This window comes from Artemia franciscana, chromosome 4 (genome assembly GCF_032884065.1).
Source record: "Artemia franciscana chromosome 4, ASM3288406v1, whole genome shotgun sequence".
NCBI classification, from domain to species: Eukaryota; Metazoa; Arthropoda; class Branchiopoda; order Anostraca; family Artemiidae; genus Artemia; species Artemia franciscana.
Genome location: NC_088866.1, coordinates 3,535,020 through 3,554,913, shown reverse-complemented (window position 1 = coordinate 3,554,913; position 19,894 = coordinate 3,535,020). Strand labels below are relative to the sequence as shown.

Sequence of the window (19,894 nt, the reverse complement as noted above, 5' to 3'; positions counted from 1 at the left end):
GGCAGAGGAGACATTCCAAATACCCAGAAGCACTTTGAAAAACAAACTCACCAATTCTCATCCTTTTAGCCCTGGGGGTATCACAGTGCTGAGTGAGGAGGAAGAGGGGTTGATAGCACATGCTGCAATTAAACTCTCCAAGCTTGGTTTCCCATTGGACAGATTTGATATGAAGAAGTTGGTTCAGTCTTATCTCAACAGTCATGGACAAACTGTTGTGAAATTCTCAAACAACCTTCCTGGGGATGACTGGTTCCAGCTGTTTCTTTCAAGGAACTAAGTCCTAAGTGAGAGATTTACCAGCAATATTTAACAATCTAGAGCAGCTATCAGAGCAGAAGCAGTTAACAAATACTTCAATCATTTGAAGCAGGAAGTTGATGGAGTACCACCTGAGAATGTGTAGAACTACAATGAAACTAACCTCACAGATGACCCAGGGAATAAAAAAGTAGTGACAAAATGTGGAAGTAAGTACCCTGAGAGAATATTGAACTCAACAAAATATGCTATTTCTGTAATGTTTGCTGGTAACACAGCAGTGGAAGTGGTGCCTCCTTATGTGGTGTACATAAGTAAGAAATTGTGGAATATGCGGGTCCAAGGAGGGTACATAGGTTGTAGATTCAACAAATCCAAGTCTGGCTGGTTTGAGGCTGTTTCCTTTCATGACTGGTTCACACTCAGTCATTTGCCCTGGTTGAAGAAGCTCCCTGGGAAAAAGGTGGTAATCAGCAACAATTTGTCCTCGCATTTTGATGTGGACATTATCAAACAGTATGAACAAGAAAACATTAGCTTTGTAGCATTGATCCCAAACTCCACTCACCTTACTCAGCCGCGCTTGATGTGGCCTTCTTTTGGCAAATGAAAGTGAAGTGGAGGCAGATCCTGACAAGATCCAAGACACATGGTGAAAGTCAAAAAGGAGTTTTGTTGCCTAAAGAGCATTTTCCTAGGCTTTTAAAGAAGCTGACAGATTCACTGATGGATGCAAATGGAGCACAAGACCTAATCTCTGGCTTTGCAAAAAGTGGAATAATACCTATGGACAGAACAAAGGTTCTCAGTTGTTTGCCTTTGGCATCATCAACAGAAGGTTCAGTAGATGTTCTCAATATGACAGTTCTTGACATGCACAGAACCAACAAACCCAAGAGGACAGCAAAAAAGAAATGTCTTGATGTTCCTGCTGGAAAAAGTTACTATGCCAAAGACTTCTGTTTTGAAACTTCAGAAACAGAAGAAGCCAAGACAAGGATGCTTGAAGAAGGAGTTCACCCTGATCAAGTCAGACTGAAAAGAAAGAAAGCTGTAGTCTAAATAGGAAAGAAGATTGCTCACAAAAGAAACAAGGAACCAGAACCAGAAAGCTTGTCTGAAGATGAAGGAGAGCAAGAGACTGCCTGGAATTGAGATCTACAATCATCTAAAACTGGGCAATTTTGTTCAGTTTGAATATGAAGAAGAGAGGTTCCCAGGAGAAGTTCCTCAGCTTGATCCCAAGAAAAAAAGGCTAAAGATAAACGCTATGGCTATGGCTGGAGTGAAGAAGTAGAAGTCGCCAGAAGAAGTGGATGAGATCTGGTACAGACACCTTGATCTTCTAAAGCCACTAAATCCACCTGCAGTGTCTAACACTTGTTCATCATCTAGATCACTAGTGTTTGAATTCCCAGATTTCTGAAGGATTTTTGTGGTTGTCGAAGTTGAGTTCTTTTCATTCTCATAGTTGATTTTAGAAGACCTTCCAATACTGTACCAGTACCATAGCTAGTGAGTTTCTTGAATATTTAACAAGACATTGTTATACACCCATGATCAGAGCTTTGATCTCTTGAAAGTGCCATATCAGTAGCTTAGTTTTTTATATATTTGAAGAATAAAATGTCTAATGAAGAAAGTTTTTTTTAAAAACTATTTTGTGGGCCAAGGCCACCCCTTAGGAACACTGATATTACTCCTATAGTCAAGATGCACCTTAAAATAGGGGTTAAAAAGGTTTGGGATAAAGTCACCCCCTGGCCCTGGGGTGTCTTTGGCCCTAAAAAAAGTTCCCTATGTATTTGTCTTACCTTTATTTTGCAAATGTTGCATTTATGGTGTTAAATCAGTAAACAAAAAGGCAGTCTAATCAAAAAACAGAAAAAAAAGAAGGGAACTGAAGAATTTGAACTATATATTTAGGGGGTTGTAAGGTATTGTAAAGTACTATTAGAAAAGATATAAGTAAGTCTTTCAGGATTTCTTAAGTGGTTTTCATAACTGTAAATGGTTTCATTCTCAATAGCCTTGATTATGCACCCAATTAATTTGTTTCATTTTTAAACAGAGATGTGTCTAACACTATGCTGGTAACCTGTCAGCCAACAACTGAGGCTATTGAAAAGGAAACATGTTTAAAAAATATTACTTTACATTAATGAAAAATTTTAGTTCATATAGCCTACTTTGAGGGTGAAACCCTTCTCTCTGAAAATTGAATCAATTCTAACAATACCAAGAGCCATAACACCCATAGCCTCGGAAATAAACAGCTTGGGCTGTGCATTTGGGCATTAGGATGAGATTTGAAGGCAAATTACAGTAAAATCACAGGAAAAACATGTTAGCCGAACAATAACTAGGCTACTTTCTTGTTAAACACCCTATTTTCTAGACTTCTAGCCAAACACGGAATATTGTATTGACTGTTTAAAAAAAAACTATTAGCAGCTTATTCCAAAAATATCATTACCAACCTCTGTAAATAAAATAATATACCCTAGGCCAGTGGTTCCCAACCTTTTTCGGTCCGCGTACCCCTAGTCAAGGCCCAAAAAGTTTGCGTACCCCTTTCTTGAGAATCGTTGTTTTACTTTTTTCTTAACTAAAATCAGATTTTCAAAAACACGAGATTTATTGTCCAATATGACGGTGCTTAAATGTACGTACAAAATCAATGAGAAACTTGAGGCTGCTTTTTTGCTAAAATATTATCAAATCTTGGCTCGATGTCACTAACGGCAATTATAAGGTCATTTTGTACACTCAGTCTGTTTCTGTGTTTAGTTTTGATCAATGACATTGCCGAAAATGACACTTCACAAAGGTAAGTGGATCCGAATGGTAACAAAGCAGACATGGCGATTTCACTTAGTTCCTTGTATTCTCCTTTCACCTCCAGCCAAAACTGGGAAACAGTTACATTTTGGAATTTCAGTTCTAAGGCGCGATCACTGGCAAGTTCGATCAGATTCTCTGTAAGCTTGTCACTAAGACCGGAGCTTGAGGTCACGTCTTCAACAAATGGATTTTGGATCCAATCCTGCGTTCTATCTTGGTTCATAATCGATGGGAAATATGACACAAGTTCATCTCGCAACTTTGTCAGATGCTCCCGAATACAATCACAGATTGTGTTGAGGTTATCAATTTCACTATCGTCCGCAAACTTGTCAAGGGTCGGGAAGACACTAAGGCTGTTTCTTTGAACCTTTTTAAGCCAGAACTCCAATTTCTTGATGAAAGCACACATCTTCGAATTCAGGGAGAGTTCGTCCGTCCGGAAACCTTGCATTGACAGATTCAAGTCATTCAGTTTGTCGAAAATATCCGCAAGATAGGCCAGCCTGCAGACCCAGTCCTGGTTTTCAAAAAGTGAACTGAATGCAGATTTTTGCTCCAGAAGAAACATATGAACTTCTTGTCGAAGCTCGAAAAGTCTGTTTAAAATCTTCCCACGAGACAACCAGCGAACTTCTGTGTGCAGAAGTAAATGTTGATGTTCTGAACCCATCTCTTGGCACAGCAACTTGAACATTCTTGAGTTCAGTGGTCGGGCTTTGATGAAGTTGATCACTTTTACAGCCTCGTTGAGGGTCTCGTGCAGATGTGCGTTCATCCTTTTCGATGCAAGAGCTTGCCTGTGAATGATGCAGTGCAACCACTTCACCTTTGGATTTTTCTTCCTTATCCAGGCCATGAGCCCATTATTCTTCCCTGTTAGGGCGGCAGCTCCATCACTGCAAACTGATAGACACCAGTCCCACAAGATTCCCCCTTCTGCGAAGAATTTGTCAATCACCCTGAATAGTTCTTCTCCTGTTGTTCTTGACTGTAGGTTTTGACAAAACAGAATATTTTCTCTTATGTCAGAACAATCTTGATATCGAACAAAGACGATCACCTGGGCTTCACCTGACACATCCGTGCTTTCGTCAAGCTGTAACGCAAACATCTTCGTCAACTTTATTTGCTCAATAACCTGCATGACAATATCGCTTGCAATGTCTTCTATCCTTCTTGAAATGGTATTGTTCGACACAGGTATAGACTGAAGGGCAGTAGCAGTTTTCTTGTCAAACATTATTTCACTGACTTTCACTAGTGCTGGTAATATCAGAAATTCGGCGATGGTGTGCGGTTTTTTCTGTTTCGCAACTAAATATGAAACAGCATACGAAGCCCGGAGAGCCTTTGAAGAAACTGATGCCACTTTTGCAATTTCCAAACAGTTACTAGCGAATGCTTCTTGTTTACGCTTGAAAAACTCTATGGGCTTACCGACATGAGAAGGGTGCACAGTACTGAGATGCCGGTTCATATGCGCAGGTTTCATGGAACTGTTGGCCAAGACTTGACCACAAAGAACGCACTGTGCATTCACTGGATCAGACTTTGTCGCACTAAATCCGAGCCCTAGGTATTCTGACAAATATCGACGCACTTTGACCGATGATTCGTCATATTTCTTCTTCTTAGGTGCAGGTTCAGAGTTTTGGGTACCATCATTCGGCTTCTTGTTATTCCTGATCAGGAATCTATCCATCTTTGTTTGCAACCACAATTCACGAACTTCGTGTTTCAACAGATGACAGGATACTGAACTCGCTGAGTTTAAATCGAGACCTTATGGCTATGGAGAAAAATTAGCATCGAGACCTTACGGCTATGGAGAAAAATTAGCGGGTTACTGAAAGCGAAAGTTTTGAAAATGAGTCTGAAATTACGTACAATGGGTTATGTTATCTGATTTTGAGGGACATGTTGGAACTGAGTCAGAAACAAGTTTTAAAGATGTAGACTAAATTAATTTTGGGACCTTCGCGTACCCCCTGCGAGGGTTTCGCGTACCCCCTGGGGTACGCGTACCACCGGTTGGGAACCACTGCCCTAGGCTACTTCGTTCACTGCGTTGAGCTAAGCCTGCTGTTCTTTTCTTTTAGAAACACTTGGCGGTAACTGACTCTAGCATAGGTAGCGCTGTGAACAGAAAAACCCGAGGAATATTCGAGATCATCCGATATCACGTCATTTTTTAATAGTGTTTCGAGCAGTGGTTCCAAGATTTTTTTGATTTTTTTTTAGCTCACGGACCAATTTTCATTCTAAGAACTTTTTCACGATCCCAGCCTGACTAATAAACTACAAATAAGGAAAATAGGAAATTTTGAATTTCACTAATGTTACGTGTTATCATTCGATATCACGTCATTTTTTAATAGTGTTCCGAGCAGTGGTTCCGAGATTTTTTTTTTAGCTCACGGACCAATTTTCATTCTAAGAACTTTTTCACGATCCCAGCCTGACTAATAAAATACAAATAAGGAAAATAGGAAATTTTGAATTTTAATGAATAAATGGTAAACAGAGACGTAAAAATAAAATATTTTGGTGGAGAAGTATTTATTGAAATTATAATTTTCGTTTTAAAATAAAATAAATGAATGACTTAAAAAAACCAATGGGATAATTCAAGGGCAATTATACTTCGACCAATGTTTGTAAACATTAAATATAAATCTCCACGAGTTTATTGTGCAGTCAGAACTGAAACAACACAAAATCAAATAAGAAGACGGATAAGCAATCAACACCTTTTGTATCCATAATACTGACTATAAATTTTGATTGATTTCGAAGCCTATTCTTGCAAATATTTATGTAAATAATTTTTTATTTGTAATTTAATTGTAAATCTATTTTTTGTAAATAATTTTTGTAATAATTTAGCATCTCGCCGTTTTTCAAAGGATGTTAGTGAATACCCTCCTTCTCGGTATAAAATTCACTAATTCCTCCCCAATCGAAAAATGTCCAAGCAATTCAAATTAAAAAATAAATATTTAACGATGGATAAATTTTATAGCCTATGGCCTTATACACAAAAATTGATAGGGGTCATGTGATTCCCTAAGGCACAGCTTAAAGACTTGTCAACTAAGCTGAAAATAACATCTATTTAAAAAATTTATCAGATATTTTGGGGGAAAAAATAGGTGTGAAAAGGGGACTATTTGACTTTCAATCTTTTTGGTCATAGGCAGTGCCCCTAATATACGGAATAGCTTCTGTTCGCTTTAAAATTGATATTGCTTCTTTTGAAATATTTTAGTTGAATGTTCCTAAGTATTTAGCATCTCACCATTTTTCAGAGGATGTCAAGGAACCCCCCCACCCCAACATCGGTGTAAAATTTACCAAGGGAATCCTCGTCATTAGAAAATGCCCATGCATTTCAAAAAAAAAAAATACGATGTTTAACGATGGGCAAATTTTGTAGCCTACGGTTTTATACCCAGAAATTGATAAGGGTCATGTCATTCTCAAAGGTAGAGTTTAGGGACTTGTTAACTATGCAGAAAATAATAGCTATTTAAAATTCTTTATCAGATATCCTTGTTGAAAACATATTTGGGAAAAATTATTTGCCTTTCAATTTTTTGGTCGTAGGCAGCCCAATAGCACTGCCAGAGTAAACAGCGATGTGGGCACAATAAATTATTATTCTTTTTGGTTGGTCGTTTTTGGTTTATTTGAGACCATGGCACTTCGCATCGAAGTAGTGGTCGTAGAAACTTCGAAAAAGGCTAATCCAATTGAATATTGAAAGGGCTAGTGCCTTTTTAATGGTGAAAAGTAATTGGAGGGTAACTAACCCTTTTTCTATTCCCACTATTTCCCAGAAAACATATCATCAAAACTTTTAGATAACCATTTTATCCAACGTAGCTGGAAGGTCCAGTCATTATGTCTTCGGGGATGATGCCCCCCCCCCTAAAGAAAAACCCTCAGGGCAAGGGTTGCAAGTTATGCCCTGGGGGCATATAAGGTTTATATAGAAAGGGTGATTATATAAACTTCAGAGGGAGCTCACTGGAGCAACAATCAGAAGTTCTAGTCCTCTTTACAAGATTCTGAGTGATTGGACTGTTGGTAGCCCTCCTCCCACACCTCGTATTTTCCCAAAATACATCTGATAGAAATCTTTCGATTAGATCCAACGCCCACCAATTAACCAAACATATCCAATTATAATTTTGAGATAGCCATTTTGTTCAGGGTGGTTAAAAGATCTACAAATTGGGTCTTTGAGGATAAAAATCCCCTCCCCACAGCTCTCAGGGTAAGGGTTGTAAGATGTGCCCTGGGGTTATATAAGATTTTCTCTTGAAAGGTTGGTTGTATAAACTTCGAAGGAGGATTATTGGATTCGTAACCAGAAGTCCTATTGCCATGTTTAAGATTCAGCGTAATTGGACGGTAGATACCCCCTCCCGATCACCTTGCATTTTCCCGAATTGTATATGGTAGAAATTTTGAGATGACCAATTTGTTGTCGCAGAAACTTCAAAAAAGGCTCATTCGATTGGAAATTGAAGGGCCTAGTGCCCCTTATAAATTTCAAAAATGATTGGAGGGCAACCAGCCCCGCTCCCAAGCCCATATCCCCAAACACATCCAATAAAATTTTGAGATAGTCATTTTGTTTAGCGTAGTTAAAAGGTCTAGAAAGTTGTCTTAGAAGATGAAACCCCCACCCCCCCAAAAACCCTCTGCGCAAGTATTATAAATTATGCCATGGGGCATATAAGGTTTTAATAAAACCTTATATGCCCATATAATGGTCGGTATAACGGTACAATGGTCGGTAAAATGATGGTATAATAAGGCCATATAATGGCCTTATGTGCCCCATATAATGGGGCATATAATGGTCGTATAAAATTTGGAGAGGGTTATTGGATTGGTCATCAGAAGTTCTATTAAGGCTTTTTAAGATTCAAAGTGATCGAAGGATGGATTTCACCCCCCCCCCCCTCCCCACCTCGTATTTTCCCAAAATGTATCTGATAGAAATTTTAAGATGGCCATTTGTTGTAATTAAGGCTCATTCGATTGGAAATTGAAAGGACCTCTCTTAATAGTCAAAAGCGATTGGAAGGCAACAAGCCCCCCTCCACACCTATCAATTCCTAAAACACATCTAAAAAGAAATTTTGATATGAGCAATTTGTTCAGCGTAGTTGAAAATTATGTCTTTGAGGTTGACATCCCCCCCACAGCCCTCGGCGTAAAGGCTGTAAGTTATGCCCCGAGAGCAAATAAGGTTTTTATGGAAATTGCGGCAGTATAAAATTGGAAGGGGGCTCATTGGATTGGAAATCAGATGTTCTGGTTCTTTTTTAAGAGTGAATGTGACCATAGATAGCCCCCCCCCCCCTATGTCGTATTTTCGTACATCAAAACTTTTTTAGATAGTCATTTGGTCAAAAGGAGTCCAAATACCATATAATAAGACCTTTGGGATGGAAGAAATCCTCCAGAGACTGGAGTAAGGGTTGTAAGTTATGCCCCAGGGTTATATAACGTTTTCATTGAAGGGGTGGTCATGTGAACTTTAGAAGAGGTTCATTTGAGTTGAAATGTATAGTTCTAGCTCCCTTTTTAGAGTCAAACATGATGGAAAGCAACTAGCCCCCTCCCTGACATCCTCTGTTCCTAACACACATTCAATTGAATTGTGAGATACACATTTTGTTAGCAATAACAAAAAAAAATCATGTAACAACGTCTTTAGGGTGGACACAATCCCCCAGAGCCCATGAGCAAGGGTTGTAAGTTATGTCTGGGATATATAAGGCTCATATGGAACGGGTAATGGTATAAACTTTCGATCGGAAGGAGCTCATCTCATTGGAATTCACACATTTTACTGCCCCTTTTAAGAGAAGCAAAAGTGAATGGAGGGCAATCAGCCACCCCAAGTCTGTCTTTCCCCAAAAACATATTTTAAATTTGATTTTCAGAGAGAAAATAGTGAATTCAGAATTTTTTTTTTTTGGGGGGGGGGTGCATAATAGGTTGCTTGGATAAACTTGCGATTGGATAAACAAAGAAAGGTACTACGCAAAGAAATACGCTCAATTTAAAGGGAGCCTCAACAATTATGTGTCTTGGTAGGAAGTGGAAATGGTCGTAAATTTAATCTAAAATCCAAAAACTAGAGACAAAGTTATTCCGCAATAATACATATTCTCGTCCTGTCAGTCCCTGCTGTTATCTTGGCTATGACTCAGACTCTTTGTCTCGTTATTAGACATTTTAATGTCTTGAAATTTGCTATTTAATTAACCTGCTAATTTAAAGGGAACCTCGACAATTATGCGTCGTAGGTAGGTAGTGGAAATGGTCTAAAGTGCTAAAGAGTTTGGCCTTTATTTTAATGTTTAAGGATGAACAGAGGAGGTGATATGACATATAATGCAGATAATTAATTGGATGAAAATAGGCAGTTAAGTGGCCACCATTTCCTCACAATAATCCAAAACTTAAATTAATAATTTTTGTACTTCTCATATATTTACTTTCTATTATATAAATCAACAGATTGATTTAAAAGAAAATCAGAGGCTTAATGCCGGTCAGGATTTAAAATAAGAGCTCTGAGTCACGGCGTCCTTCTAAATATCAAAATTCTCTAAGATCCGATCACCAACTCATAAGTTATAAATACCTAATTTTTCTAATTTTTCCTCTCCCTTTAGCCCCCCAGATGGTCGAATCTGGGAAAACGACTATATCAAGTCAATTTGTGCAGCTCCCTGACACGCCTACCAATTTTCATCGTCCTAGCTCGTCCAGAAGCACCAAATCACTGAACCCCTTCCCCAACTCCCCCAAGGAGAGCGAATCCGGTACGGTTACGTCCGAATGCCCAAACTTCTTTGTTTTTTCTCACTTAAGAAAAACAGAAAAACTTTTTTGCTGAAAGAAGTAGACCTAGTCTTTTTTTTATAAGTCAAAAGTGATTGGAGATCAATCAACCATGGGGGTATTTTCCAGGGGTAAATACCCCCCTCCCCCGAAAGAAAAATAGAATCCTCGTTTAAATACTTTCAGAAGCACTTAGGCCTATTTGCCTATTCATAATAAGAAAGCATTATGGGGCAACCTCCTTCACGTAATAGGCTAATTTATGTTCGTTTTAAATTATAATGTCGGTCCTTACATTCTTTTGAAAAACTTTTGTTCGTCCTCTTTCAAATTTTAAGTTTAAATTACCAACGCTAAAATCAAATTAGTTACTCAGACAATAACATTAAAAAAGATTGTTTTCAGTTGCTAGCGAGCTAAACAAATGAATTTATAATTAACCCGATGAACAAAATGTCGACTGAAAATTAAGTTTGAAAGGTTTCCGTTCTAAAAGGATGAAAACGAAAAGATAAGAATCAATTTCCTTGTTTTGAAGTGTGTGTGTTTCGATAACAGTGGGTGATGTGAATGGCCAAGAGACTTACTAAGTTGGTATTTAGGAATTTAAAAGCTGGTACTGGTCCGGTTGTTGATGGTATACCAATAAAGTTATTTAAGAACCTTCTTATCATTTTTATGCTGATAATTGTTTGTCTTTGTAATTCTATATATAAAGTAATGTAACTCTGTCTTCACGTTACGGAGTAGCTAGTCCAGTGTGTACAGTAGAAACACTTAGAGTGGAGGGATCGGGATGAAACTTGATGGGGAAAATAAGCGCAAGTCCCAGATACATGATTGACATAATCGGAACTGATTCGCTGTCTTTGGGGTAGTTGGGGGGGGGGGGGGTAATTCTTAAAAATTAGAAAAAATGAGGTATTTTCAACTTACGAACGGGTGATCGGATCTCAATGAAATTTGATGTTTAGAAGGATATCGTGTCTTAGAGCTCTTATTTTAAATCCTGACCGGATCTGGTGACGGAGGCGGGGAGTTGGGAGGGGGAAACCTAAAACTTGGAAAACACTTAGAGTGGAGGGATCGGGATGAAACATGGTGGGGAAAATAAACACAAGTGCTGGATAGATGATTGACATAAACGGAACGGATCCGCTCTCTTTGGGGTAGTGGGGGGGGGGGTATTTCTGAAAAATTAAAAAAAAATAGGTATTTTTAACTTACGAACGGGTGATCGGATCTCAATGAAATTTGATATTTAGAAGGATATCGTGGCTCAGAGCTCTTGTTTTAAACCCGACCGGATCTGGTGACATTGGGGGGGGGGAGTTGGAGGGGGAAATCTTGGAAAAACACTTGGAGTGGAGGAATCGGGGTGAAGCTTGGTGGATAGAATAAACAAATATCCTTGATACGTGATTGACAGAATCGTACTGGATTCGCTCTCTTTGGGGGAGTTAGAGGGAGGGGTTCAGTGATTTGGCGAGTTCGGTGCTTCTGGACGTGCTAGGGCGATGAAAATTGGTAGGCGTGTCAGGGAGCTGCACAATTTGACTTGATAAAGTCGTTTTCCCAGATTCGACCATCTGGGGGGCAAAAGGGAGAGGAAAAATTAGGTATTTATAACTTTCGAGTGGGTGATCGGATCTTAATGAATTTTGATATTTAGGAGGACTTTGTGACTCAGAGCTCTTATTTTAAATCTTGACCGGCATTAAGCCTCTTATTTTCCTTTTTAAATCAATCTATTGATTCATAGAATTTTGTTAGAGCTCATACCATATGATCTCTTGGCTCTTAGCTCTTCTCCCCTCGTCACAAGTGCCATATGATTTCTTAGCTCTTGTTTTATATTTAATTTCTGGACGTTTTTGAATTAATGCATGTTTTGATCTTGGCTCTCCGCACATAAATAATTAAAACGAAATTTGCATATTAATTAATTGCAATTAATCGGAAGATTTTGAGAAAAAAGAAGCGAAGGAGAAGGCCTAGTTGCCCTCCAAGTTTTTGATTACTCAAAAAAGCAAGTAGAACTTTTAATTTTTTACAAACGTAAGCAACTAGAACTTTTAATTTTTTACAAACGTAAGCAACTAGAACTATTAATTTTTTACAAACGTTTTCATTGGTAAAAAATATACGTAACTTACGAATTAACTTACGTAACAAACTTCTATATTCGTATGTTTTAATTGCGTATATGAGGGGGTTCAACCCTCGTCTTTACACTAAAGCTTAGATTGTGTCCTAATTCCTTAAGAATGACCTCTGAACCACAAAGGCCGTAGAATAAATAGTTGAAATTACTAAAAATACTTTAGCGGAAAGAGTGAGGTATAACGAGGTTTTAATGCTGCTCCTTACTTTCAGTAGAAAAAACTTTTCATATTTATTTTTTCATTGTTTTTTTTCAAATAAAGCTAGAAAATCCTGCGCCCCCTTCATTGAAATTCTCTTTTACCATGAGAAGTCTCTCCATAGAAATATCCTCCCAAGTAACCCCCGCCCCACCCTCAACTCTTACCCCTAAACCAAAAACATCCCCCGTAAAACATCTGTACACTTCCCAGTAACCATTGCTATATGTAAACCCAGGTCAAAGTTTTCAACTCACAGCCCCTCCCACGGGGACTACGGGGGAGAATGTCGTCCCTAAAGAAATAGTTATTAGGTTTTTCGACTATGGTGAATAAAATGGCTATCTCAGAATTTTGATCTGGTGACTTTAGGGAAAAATGAGCGCGGGAAGGGGCCTAGGTGCCCTCCAATTTTTTTGGTAACTTAAAAAGGGCACTAGAACTTTTAATTTCCGTTAGAATGATCCCTCCCGCAAGATTCTAGGACCACTCAGTCGACAAGATCACCCCTGGGAAAAAAAACAACAAGAAAACAAACTAACACGCATCCGTGATCTGTCTTTTGGCAAAAAATACGAAATTCCACATTTTTGTAGATAGGAGCTTGAAACTTCTACATCAGGGTTCTCTGTGCGCTGAATCTGATGGTGTGATTTTCGTTAAGATTCTATGACTTTTAGGGGTCTTGGATTCGCTCTCTTTGGGGGAGTTGGGGGGAGGGGTTCAGTGATTTGGTGAGTTTGGTGCTTCTGGACGTGCTGGGACGATGAAAACTGATAGGCGTATCAGGGAGCTGCACAATTTGACTTGATAAAGTCGTTTTCCCAGATTCGACCATCTGGGGGGCTAAAGGGAGAGGAAAAAATAGAAAAAATTAGGTATTTATAACTTACGAGTGGGAGATCGGATCTTAATAAATCTTGATATTTAGAAGGACATCGTGACTCAGAGCTCTTATTTTAAATCCTGACTGGCATTAAGCCTCTTATTTTCCTTTTTAAATCAATCTATTGATTCATAGAATTTTATTAGAGCTCGTACCATATGATCTCTATGCTCTTAGCTCTTCTCGCCTCGTCACAAGTGCCATATGAGCTCTTAGCTCTTGTTTCTTTATACAGACTACAGGATCCTTCACATTAAGCTTTAAAACAATCTCAGTGTTACTAAAAGAAAGGGGGAAACCAAGTAAAAATTTACAAAATTTAAAATAAGAAACTTTAATTGGCGAAAGATCAGAAGGTCTGAAATTTCGGAAGAGGAGGGACGGGAACAATACGTGAGGCAGAGCAACAGCGCTATACATACGACCAAGGACGTCCCGACGGTAAAGACCCCGAAAACGAATTAAAAGACCAAATGCCTTGCGTAGTTTCATCTGAACATGCTGAACCAGGACTGGTTCAAAATCTCTTTTCGAAGCAGCATAAGGTAATCCCAAATAAGTGACTATTGGCGACAACTGAAAAATAACACAATTGCCGCAATCGAGAGTCGCCCTGCCATTATCCTCTAAACAATTTACAACAAAAAATTGACATTTTTCAAAACTGATAGAAAGGCCCAAACCTTTTAAACAATTAATTAAAATATTAAAATTAGAAACAAGACTAGACTTGGACCGGCTTAGAAGGATAATGTCATCAGCATATGCAATGTAAGACAGATTTCGAGATAATGAAACAAAAGAGCAGGAAAGAGAATTAAGGGCAGTAGCTAAACAAGAATTGAACATATAAGGAAAAATAATTCCATCTTCAAGATACATCATTAGCAGGTGGTCAGCATTCCTTAATGTGGCTGAATTAGCGCAATGGATGTTTCCTAAATTTGTGTAGATATATTTGTTATATGGTTTTAAGATATATTAAATAATAAAAAAAAACAAGTTATTTTAACTGAAAGTAAGGAGCAACATTAAAACTTAAAACGATCAGAAATTACTCTGTATATGAAAGGGGCTGTTCTCTCTTCAACACCCTGTTCTTTACGCTAAAGTTTGACTCTTTCTCTCCATTCCACCTTTTAAAACATTAAAAAACTTTAGTAAAGAGCGGGGTGTTGAAGAGAGAACAGCCCCTTTCATATACGGAGTAATTTCTGTTCGTTTTAAGTTTTAATTTCGCTCCTTAGCCTACTTTCAGTTAAAAAAAACTTGTTTTATTGAATTTCCGAACGTTTTTGAATTAATGCTTGTTTTGATTTTGGCTCTCCGCGCATGAATAATTAGAAAGAATTTTGCACATTAATTTATATTTTTAGCTAAATGGCCTTCTCATAGTTTTGATCTGACGATTTTGAAAAAAAGGAGCGGAGGAGTAGCCTAGGCCTAGCTACCCTCCAATTTTTCGATTACTTAAAAGGTAACTAGAACTTTTAATTTTACGATTGTTTTATTAGTAAAAATATACGTAACTTGCGAATTAACTTACGTAACGAACTTCTATATTCGTAGGTTTTATTACGTATGTGAGGGGGTTCACGTCCTCTTCAATACCTCTCTCTTTACACTCAAGCTTAAATTTTGTCCCAATTCCTTAACAATGACCCTTGAATCACCAAGGGCGTAGAATAGAAAGTTGGAATTACTAAAATTACTTTAGCGTAAAGAGCAAAGTATTAGGAGAAGGTGACCCCCCCATATGCGTAATAATTTCTGTTCGTTTTAAGTTTTAATGCTGCTCCTTACTTTCAGTTGAAAAAACTTTTTCATATTTATTTTTTCATTGTTTTTAAAAGGGAACTAGAACTTTAAATTTCCGTTAGAATGAGCCCTTTCGCAACATTCTAGGACCACTGGGTCAATACAATCACCCCTGGGTAAAAAAACAACAACAATAAAAACAAAGAAACACGCATCCGTGATCTGTCTTGTGGCAAAATATACAGAATTCTAAATTGTTGTATATAGGAGCTTGAAACTTGTAAAGTAGGGTTTTTCTGATACGCTAAATCTGATTATGCGATTTTCGTTAAGAATTTATGACTTTTAAGTGGTGTTTCCGCCTATTTTCTAAAATAAGGCAAATTTTATCAGGCTCGTAACTTTTGATGGGTAAGTCTAAACTTGATGAAACTTATATATTTAAAATTAACATTAAAATGCGATTCTTTTGAAGAACTATTGTTATAAAAATTCAGATTTTAGTAACTTTGTGCGGTCTTTGTTAGATTTTACTGATGTCGCATACCGCCAAAAATTATCTAATTAAGTTTAGGCTTATCAACGGAATCTGTCCCCATTACCGCAAAAGCCAACTGCAAGGCGAAAATCTTCGTTTCGTAATAACAAGAAGGAGAAATTTAAAATCCTAACTTCTTTAGGCTGTCAAAATGATATTTCAGGATTGTGTTGTCACAACGGGACTGAAAAGCAAAATATTTACTTCGTTTTACTGTCTAAAATTTGTTTTTGAGTCTTGTTATGGCACTGAGGCAAAGAGATTGATAGGCCTATCATTACTTTTTTGGCAGTCCGTTTTGGGCTTTTGGGTCTGCTTTCTTTTGCAAAAAGGGATTGCTTTTACAACATAGCCTAGTTTTTTTTTAGTGGATTTGTATAATAGGAAGTAAATGTATGAGAAGTGCAAAAATTATTAATTTAAGTTTTGGATTTTTGTGAGGAAATGGTGGCCACTTTAATGCCTATTTCATCCAATTAAAGCTCTGCATTATATGAAATATCACCTCCTCTGTTCATCATAAAACATTAAAATAAAGGCCAAACTCTTTAGCACTTTAGACCATTTCCACTACCTACCTATGACGCATAATTGTCAATGTTCCCTTTAAATTGCGGGTATTTCTTTGTTCGCAAGTTCATCTAAGCAACCTATTATGTGCCCCTCCCCCCAAAGAAAATCCTGGATCCACTTTTTTCTCTCTGGAAATCCAATTTAAAATAACAAATTTCAAGACATTAAAATGTCTAATAACCAGACAAGGAGCCTGAGTCACAGATCTCAGCAAAGAATATCTAAACAGGTTTTTCGGAAGTGACTCAGAAAAAGCAAGTCTCTGACTGAGATCGGGTGCTCGAGAGACCGAGTATTGGGCATGTTGCAATCCAATCAAAGATTCTGCCTGAGATTATGTCTGTGACCGACTAACGGTCGGTTTACCAAGAGTCATAACACCCATAGCCCAGGAAATATACAGCTTGGGCTGTTCATTTGGGCATTGGGATGAGCTTTGAAGGCAAATTATAGTGAAATCACAGGAAAAACATGTTAGCCTAACAATAACTAGGCTACTCTCTTCTTAAACACCCTATTTTCTAGACTTCTAGCCAAACATGGAAAATTGTATTGACTGTTTAAAAAAAAACTATTAGCAGCCTATTCCAAAAATATCATTAGCAACCTCTGCAAATAAAATAATATATCCTAGGCTGCTTCGTTCACTGCGTAGTTCTAAGTCTGCTGCTCTTTTCTTTTAGAAACACTTTGGGGTAACTAGTTTAGTATAGGTAGCGCTGTGAAAAGAAAAACCCGAGGAATAATCGAGATCATTCGATATCACGTCATTTTTTAATAGTGTTTCGAGCAGTGGTTCTGAGATTTTTTTTTTTTTTTTTTTTTTTAGCTCACGGACCAATTTTCATTCTAAGAACTTTTTCACGATCCCAGCCTCACTAATAAACTACAAATAAGGAAAATAGGAAATTTTGAATCTTAATGAATAAATGGTAGACAGAGACGTAAAAATAAAATATTTTTGGGGAGAAGTATTTATTGAAATTATAATTTTCGTTTTAAAATAAAATAAATGAATGACTTTAAAAAAACCAATGGGATAATTCAAGGGTAATTATACTTCAACCAATGTTTGTAAACATTAAATATAAATCTCCACGAGTTTAATGTGCAGTCAGCACTGAAACAACACAAAATAAATAAGAAGACGGATAAGCAATTAAAACCTTTTGTATCCATAGTACTGACTATAAATTTTGATTGATTTCGAAGCCTATTTCTTGCAAATATTTATGTAAATAATTTTTTATTTGTAATTTAATTGTAAATCCATTTTTTGTAAATATTTTTCGTAATAATTTAGCATCTCACCGTTTTTTAAACGATGTTAGTGAATATCCTCCTTCTCGGTATAAAATTTACTAGGGAATCCTCCCCAGTCGAAAAATTTCCATGCAATTCAAATTAAAAAATACAATATTTAACAATGGATAAATTTTATAGCCTATGGCCTTATACACAAGAATTGATAGAGGTCATGTGATTCCCAAAGGCAAAGCTTAAAGACTTGTCAACTAAGCTGAAAATAACATCTATTTTAAAAAATTTATCAGATATTTGGGGGAAAAAATAGGTGTGAAAAAGGGACTATTTGACTTTCAATCTCTTTGGTCATAGGCAGTGCCCTTAATATACGGAATAGCTTCTGTTCGCTTTAAAATTGATGTTGCTTCTTTTGAAATATTTTAGTTGAATGTTTCTACGTATTTAGCATCTCACCATTTTTCAGAGGATGTCAAGGAACCCCCCCAACATCGGTGTAAAATTTACCCAGGGAATCCTCCTCATTAGAAAATGCCCATGCATTTCAAAAAAAAAATACGATGTTTAACGATGGGCAAATTTTATAGCCTACGGTTTTATACCCAGAAATCGATAGGGGTCATTTCATTCCCAAAGGCAGAGTTTAGGGAGTTGTTAACTATGCATAAAATAATAGCTATTTAAAATTCCTTATCAGATATCCTTGTTGAAAACATATTTGTGAAAAATTATTTGCCTTTCAATTTTTTGGTCGTAGGCAGCCCAATAGCACTGCCAGAGTAAACAGTGATGTGGGCACAATAAATTATTATTCTTTTTTGTTGGTCGTTTTTGGTTTATTTGAGACCATGGCACTTCGCATCGAAGTAGTGGTCGTAGAAACTTCGAAAAAGGCTAATCCAATTGAATATTGAAAGGGCTAGTGCCTTTTTAATAGTGAAAAGTAATTGGAGGGTAACTAACCCCTTTTCTATTCCCACTTTATCCCAGAAAACATATTACCAAACTTTTAGATAACCATTTTATCCAACGTAGCTGGAAAGTCGAGTCATTATGTCTGTGGGGATGATGCCCCCCCCCCTCTAAAGAAAAACTCTAAGGGCAAGGGTCGCAAGTTGTGCCCTGGGGGCATATAAGGTTTATCTAGAAAGGGTGATTATATAAACTTCAGAGGGAGCTCATTGGAGCAACAATCAGAAGTTCTAGTCCTCTTCACAAGATTCTGAGTGATTGGGCTGTTGGTAGCCCCCCCTCCCACACCTCGTATTTTCCCAAAATACATCTGATAGAAATTTTGAGATGGCCATTTGCTTTAATAGAAACTTGGAAAAAGGCTCTTTCGATTACACATTGACGGGACAAGTTCATTTTTTAATCGTCGAAAATAATTAGAGAATAACGAACCCCCCTCCAACAACCACCATTTTACCAAACATATCCATTTATAATTTTGAGATAGCCATTTTGTTCAGGGTGGTTAAAAGATTTACAAATCGAGTCTTTGAGGACAAAAATCCCCTGCACAGCTCTCAGGGTAAGGGTTGTAAGATGTGCCCTGGGGTTATATAAGGTTTTCTCTTGAAAGGTTGGTTGCATAATTTTCGAAGGAGGATTATTGGATTTGTAACCAGAAGTCCTATTACCCTGTTTAAGATTCAGCGTAATTGGACGGTGGATATCCCCTCCCGAACACCTTGCATTTTCCCGAATTGTATATGGTAGAAATTTTGAGATGACCAATTTGTTGTCGCAGAAACTTCAAAAAAGGCTCATTCGATTGGAAATTGAAGGGACTAGTGCCCCTTATAAATTTCAAAAATGATTGGAGGGCAACTAGCCCCCCTCCCAAGCCCATACCCCCAAACACATCCAATCAAATTTTGAGATAGTCATTTTGTTTAGCGTAGTTGATAGGTCCAAAAAGTTTGTCTTTGAAGATGACACCCCCACCCCCCAAAAGCCCTCAGCTCAAGGATTATAAATTATGCGCTGGGGCATATAAGGTTTTAATAGAACCTTATATGCCCATATAATGGTCGGTATAATGGTACAATGGTCGGTATAATGGTCAGTAAAATGATGGTATAATAAGGCCATATAATGGCCTTATGTGCCCCATATAGTGGGGCATATATTGGTAGTATAAAATTTGGAGAGGGTCATTGGATTGGTCATCAGAAGTTCTAGTAAGGCTTTTTAAGATTCAAAGTGATCAAAGGATGGATTTCACCCCCCCCCCCTCCCCACCTCGTATTTTCCCAAAATGTATCTGATAGAAATTTTGAGATGGCCATTTGTTGTAATTAAGGCTCATTCGATTGGAAATTGAAAGGACCTCTCTTAATAGTCAAAAGTGGGGAAGGCAACAAGCCCCCCTCCACGCCTATCAATTCCTAAAACACATCTAAAAAAAATTCTGAGATGGGCAATTTGTTCAGCGTAGTTGAAAATTATGTCTTTGAGGTTGACACCCCCCCACAGCCCGCGGCGTAAAGGTTGTAAGTTATGCCCCGAGAGCAAATAAGGTTTTTATGG

General features: G+C 37.6%; 1 long non-coding RNA gene across 8 annotated transcripts in view; it reads right to left on the bottom strand.

Annotated features, from left to right (window-relative positions):
• Positions 1–19,894, bottom strand: part of LOC136025868 (uncharacterized) — a 116,194-nt gene that overhangs the window by 53,695 nt on the left and 42,605 nt on the right. The window contains exon 1 of one of the 8 annotated variants that reach the window (XR_010617158.1): positions 16,704–17,811. The exons of 6 other annotated variants lie outside the window; for them this stretch is intronic. This is a non-coding gene — a long non-coding RNA (uncharacterized LOC136025868). Of the gene's footprint in view, positions 1–16,703; positions 17,812–19,894 lie in introns of those variants that run through there. One more of the 8 variants, XR_010617161.1, reaches the window with a different exon arrangement.